This window comes from Microtus ochrogaster, chromosome 18 (genome assembly GCF_000317375.1).
Source record: "Microtus ochrogaster isolate Prairie Vole_2 chromosome 18, MicOch1.0, whole genome shotgun sequence".
NCBI lineage: Eukaryota > Metazoa > Chordata > Mammalia > Rodentia > Cricetidae > Microtus > Microtus ochrogaster.
Window position 1 is genome coordinate 6,083,808 of NC_022020.1, and position 6,579 is coordinate 6,090,386.

Genomic DNA, 6,579 nt, shown 5'->3' on the forward strand with positions numbered 1-6,579 from the left:
GGATTGGGAGGATATAAGGGTAAGGGAGTTATGGAGGGGAGAGAGAGAGCGAGCAAGAGAGAGACACAGTGAGAGGGGGGGGAGGTAGAGGCAGAGACTGCCTTTTCAGAAGAAGAAAGGACGGGAAGAGAGGAGGCAGGAGATCAGCTTGTCTTGGCAGGAAGGGGGAGACTGGGAGCTGGCAGAGCTTGTTTCTTAAAGGGACAGGGTGCCCAGGTGACAGGGCAGGCCAGCATAATTAAAATTATAACAGTAGTTATGTGGCCCAGGGCAGCTTAGCCACACATATGGGGCCCAGGTCACACAGTTGCCATGACAGGCTTCATTAAAAACCAGCCAAGAAAGTAGACTTGAGTTTTAATTCACCTGCAGGCAGCACATAGTTCAGAAAAAGCCACAAGCTGACACCACCCTGGGTCAGGCCAGCCTCTAAGGGCAAACACCTGACATTCCAAACACCCCAACTGTTAGATAAGATTAGATAAGAACACTAGATGTCCTTGAGACCAGCACACACTTATCCCCTTTTGCCAAGACACTCCTTGACAAATGCTAGTCAATCAGGGTTCTGAACCCCAAACATTCCCTCACCCCCATCCTCTACTGTGATAAAACCCTACCCTCCCATCTGCACATTGGTGCAGTTGGACACAGGGGGTCAAAGCGTGAGCTTGAAAAAGGGTTTTGCTTTTGCATAAGAAGGGCCCAGACCCTCCCCCAGCACCCTTCCTCCTCCCCCAGCTTTGGCAGCCATGGCATGGCAGGCCTCAGGAAAGACCCAGCAAGATGTAACTGTAATGGTCTGTCCTGTCCCTTTACATCCATTCCACTCCCTCTCCCGTCCACTGCCGAGGGGGGCGTATCTTCCTTCTTTTTCCATCTCCCAAAGAGGTAGCTTCTGCAGTGGCTGCTCTCCCCTAGTCCTCCCACTTTGCTCTTTTCCCTTCTCCTCTTTCCCTCTTTCCTTTCCCCTCCATACCCCACTAAATAAATACTTTCTCTGCCTGGTGTGCCTATCCATCTTGCTCTTTCACCCACCGTGCAGCTCCCTGCCTGGGACCCTGCTGCCTTCATGGCCTTCCATGGTCTCAGGACCCACTGCCCAGTGCTGCCCCTCGGGGGCCTGCAGCATTTTACCTAAACTCAGAAGACTCCCCTGCCCCTTCTCCTGGGGTCAGAATCCAGAGCCGGGTATTTTTCCCACAACAACCATGTGTCCTATCTGCCTGAACACGGACCTCTACACACACCAGCAGCTTCAGTGGTGAGTTTTTCCCTTTCAGCCCCCAACCACAGCCTTCACGGCTACGGTTGAGCCCTTTGTTGCTTTCCATAGCTAAAAATGTGACAGATGACCTGGGATAAGTCCTCCCATGCTAGCCCTGAACAGGCTGTGTGGTGCACTAGATTGGGGACCCAGCGACACTCTGATTTTTCTTTCTCCTTTCTTTTTCTTTTCTTTTAGATTACTCCTAAGTGGTCCCCGCCTAAGAGACCACTAGGAGCAGCCTCTAGGCCTCTCCGGCTTCCGAGTGGCCTGGACCAAAGCCAGTCAGGCTTTAACACCCTGCCTTTTACAGGCCCTGCGGTGTTTGCTGCCATTTCATACCTCACCTGTAAAGAAGGATGCTCTTTATAGGCCCAGTGGGTTTTTTTGCGGGTTTTCATATCTTCAGCTATGGTATAAACCCTCAAACTACACTCTGCCAGTGTTCCACCGGCTCTGTTTTTCCCTGCCATAGCTGCCAACAAGATTGGTCCAATCCACGAGGCAGCTGTTTTCAATTCCAGCCTTTGCTCCCCACCGTGGCTTGTGGCATGGCAACTCTAAGACAGAATGGATCACACCTCTAGTCTCTCGTTATTTTGTTTAAAACCCCCACAGCTCAAAAATTGTGGCTTTTCTATACATGAGATCACTACCATTTTGACTGAGGGCAGGTGACTTCACTGCCATCTTAACTGAGAGCCAGGTCAGGTGACCAAATTCTACCATCTTTACCGAGGTATTCCTTGCCTGGGTCCCTGGTGTTAACTCTGTTACATGGATGGCCTTACTGCCATCTTAACTGAGGTTAGGTGACTTCACCACCATCTTAACTGAAAGCCAGCCAGGTCAGGTGACCAAGTCCCATCATCTTTACTGAGGTATTCCCTGCCTGGTTCCCCCATGTTGACTCTGTTACCTGTATGTTTTGTGCAGTGGCATGCCTTTGGTAGGGCCCACCAAGAACATCCACTTCGCCCAATTCCTGTTCACTGTGTGTGTGTGTGTGTGTGTGTGTGTGCACACTTGAAACTTAAATGCACCTATGTTTACTGTTAAATGTTATAATTGTCTGTTCATTGCATCTCATTTCAGACAACAAAAACAATGTCTCATGTTTAAAATTGGTATGTACTTTTAAGTCTCTTACAAAAAATACTATATATGTAATCCAATCCTTATTTAAAATATATTAAGCTATTCTCTGCTATTGTCAGCTCTGCCGTTAACCTTCTCTTGTAAGCAGTTTTTTCTTCTGTCTTTTACAAGTATGAATCTTACCTGTTGAGAGCCAATACAGTCAAGCTCAGACCCAGCTCTCCAGACAGATTCTATAGTATAGTTATAACTCATCTATACCTGGTAAACAGCCCTCAACTGTTCAGAGATCTGGGGAATATGGCATTCAAATATTTACTTATTAAAAAAATTCATAGCGCCGGGCGGTGGTGGCGCATGCCTTTAATCCCAGCACTGGGGAGGCAGAGGCAGGCGGATCTCTGGGAGTTCGAGGCCAGCCTGGTCTACAAGAGCTAGTTCCAGGACAGGAACCAAAAAGCTACAGAGAAACCCTGTCTAAAAAAATCCAAAAAAATAAAAATTTAAAAAAAAAATTAAAAAAAAATTAAAAATTCTTAGCAAAAGGAGACAGGTTGGCTCCTAGCAGCAGCACTCTATTTCCTCCAAAAAAGACAAAAGACAAATGGGCACAAAACAATGTCCATCCCCAATTTGCTTCAACTGTCAAGTGCTGACCACTGGGAAAAACTGCCTTTCATCTAAACTGAAGATCTCCAGATATGGACAGAATCACTGGAATCAACAGCCTAGCTGCTCAGGTCAAGGTAGGCTTGTCTTCCTACAGATTCTTTAGCCCACAGGATCTTCTGGAGCCTGGCAGGCCTTGCACTAAACAGTAAAAGGCAGTAAGACCCTCAGTGACCATGGAGGACCCTAAGGAGTAGCTCTAGGTGCCAAGTAAGTTCTCTATCATTTTTTTTATCAATAACTCAAGTAAAATTTTATCCTTCTCAAAGATCTCTGATACAGTTCGACAGCTGAGAAGTTTTGTCAGTTTAAAAGGACAACCTCACCAAACAAAGTTCAGCAAAATACAAGTTATTAAGGTGTATACCTGCAAGTTATAAAGGTTTGAGGACAAATATAAGTTATCAAAATTCTCTCTCACACCTTCAGTCTTAAAGATACTTTTTATTATGCAAAAATATCTGTCACAGTCATTCTGATATAAATATGCTGCTGTTTAAAACTTATGTTTTCACAAACCCAAAAAAGTTCTTGTGAGTTCCAGGAAGCCGAATTTAAGGATCCACCTTAAACAGGTCAGATACACCCCTCTCAATTCCCTGGTCCTAAAAAAAATTTTTTTTTCTAAACTTAACTTTGTCCTGTTCTACCAATATCTTAAACAGGTGTAAGAGACACCAGACAGTCCCATATCACAAACAATGGACAGGAACAAAGAGACCAGCTATGCCAGTATGAGACCAGCACCCAGCTTTCTCAGGTTCCCCCCCACCAAGATGATGCCCACAAATAAGCAGGAAGTCGTCTTGGGAATTCGCGGCCCCAATTCCTTTAACCTGTTGGGCATAACCTCCCACCTTTTTATTATAAATGAAATGGGAATGTAATGGTCTGTCCTGTCCCTTTAAGAGACAAGCCATGCCCACTCCCTCCCTGTCCACCTCCTAGGCAGGCAGATTTTGCTCCACTTCAAGCCTGCAAGTCTCTTTCCATCTCTCTCCCAAAGAGGTAGCTCCTGCAGTGGCTCCTCTCCCCTACACCACCCCCACAACCTCCCCACACCCCCTCCTGCTTTGTTTCTCTTTCTCTCTGGGGTGCAGCTCCCTGCCTGGGATCTGGCTGCCTTCGTGGCCTGCTGTGGTCTCAGGACCAGCCACCCAGTGCTGCCACTCAGGGACCTGCGGCATTTTTTCTTAAACCATTACAGTAGGCCCCTCACTCAGCAAAATGTGCTAAGCCCCCAATCTTGTCCTAATTACTGGGAAGAAACTGCCAGGCTTCCTCCACGTAGTTAAGATACAATCAGAAGTTAGCTGGGGGCTCTAGATGCGCTTTACTGATAATGGGGATGGAAGTAACTGCCCCCACCATGGCCTCCAGGTATAGCTGCAGCTGACCAGTCAGCTCAGGACAGGTTTCCCCAGCCTGGAGGTGCACCAATCCTGAGGCTGTTACTGTGCAGCTAGCAGACCCCCAGATGCCTCCTTTGCTCTACCCCCAATATATATATATATATATATATGACCTGCCCCAGTGCAACTTGGGGTCCCTCCAACTCCACCTGGATGGACACTGGAGGACCCAAGTTTGTTGTAGCCCGCTCCAACAGAAAATCAGCAGGGCCCTAAAGCTAAAGAAACGTTAGACTGAGAGAAATTGAGGCAAAAAGCACAGGACATATTTGGGGGGCTGCCAGCTTACCCTGGCCAGACTTGAGTTTATTTCAGAGTTTGCTTATATACAAAAGCAGAACAAAGCACAGCACAGTCAGTGTCTGACCACAGGACCATTCCTGGCCTGAGTTAGCAGCCTCCGATCTAACAAGTGCTTGCTGCTCAGAAGCAGCCTCACTTTCTTTCCCGATGTTCCGGAGGTTTGGTGTCAGCAGTGTTTCTTCTACTAAATAGAGTGTTCTTTTCTCATGGGCAAAATTCTCTTTCCCATGGGGTAATCAGAACTTTCTCACAGCCTCAAGGATTCAGGCAGAGCAGGCAGCTTGAACTCAATGACTTTTTGAAGTCATAATTGATTGCAGATGGAAACTGAGTCACTTGTGGGCCACCACATGAGTTAACTCATAATTAAATGGACTCTTTGCTTTTGCATCAGATTGGTCTCTTGGTGGTTTTGAGGATCCAGACTCTAGGCACAACACATACAGATTCAGACTCTTTGGCGGTCTTTGGGAGACTCTGAGATCTGGGCATAACACAAGCCATCGTTACTATCCACTCCCTGAGATCGTCAAGCTCCCTGACCACACCACCTACTAGCCTCACGGGTACAACCTGAATGTTTTCTGACGACTGTGGCTACTGCACATGCTTCCATGCCACTCCAAGAACTGTCATCCCACTGAGAGAGTTCAAGATCCACCTGGATCCCTTGCTCAGTACCCTCACTCTGTATCCTGGTCTTGTAAGCATCCGAGATCAACCCTACTTCCACTTCTCCATGGTTTCCTTTCAGTTGAGAACATACTGCATTTGCTTCTCTCTAAGAGTTTCCGCGGCCCACCACCAACATCAGCACCCACCCCAAAACCCAAGTCTTGGAAATAGGAGGAATATCTAGGCTGGAATATGAAAAACCGCCTGAAAAAAATGTGCCCACACGCCTGAGACTTGAAATTACACTGATGGCTTAACACACTGAGAAAATATGTCAAGGCAAGTCTAGGCAGCCCTCACTCACCCACTGACAGGCTAGCCTTAACCACTGCCATCTACCCACCGCACAGCTGTCAGAAATATTTGGTAACCAAGCTGCAAACAGTACACTCGCTTTTAATGTCGTTTTCCTGCTTGCTATTTATTTTGTTATAGCTAGTTTTGTGCTCTATTTTATCTTGGCACCTGTGATTTGAACCTGAAGAACACCCCAAAGCTCATGAGTTGAAAGTCTAGGTGACCAGCTAGAGGGTCCATATAATCTCCAAACTGAGTTACTCTATTTCTATGTGCCTGTTTCATTTTCAGTAAACTTGAGGGAAGGATACAGTTTTCCTCAAGGTGGGGTTGGGATTAAAACACTGCCCAGTGCTTGGACGTAGTGCCAAATAACGCTTATGCTCATCCAGTCATTTTGTGAATTTCTCAACAAAATTGAGAATCGCAAATTTTATTATGCCGTCTTATTTTTTTGCTCAGTGTTATTCCACATATTTAGCAGTTTTTCTCATTCCACACCTGCCCCTAAATGACTACTGCAGCATCCTCAATCCCTAAGAATTCCTTTTTCCTCTTTAAACCTGCTAGTTCCGACCCCAGCATCCGTTCCAGTTTCGAATTATCCCGGGAAATAAAGGATGAGCAGAGACAGCCTGGCCTGGGCGTTGGGAGGCCACGCTGCCTGGATTACGTAGATTTGGTGACCGGGAGGAGGAAGGGACGGCAGGCGGTGCCCTTCCTTCCGGAGTACGGGCTCAGAGAAGCCACACCTAGCCCCGCGGTGCCAGGATCGAGTCAACACAAACCCGACCTTTGAACCCCGACGAGCCCGAGGTGCAGAGACCGGAAGTAATGCCTCCCTGGGCGAGCGACCAA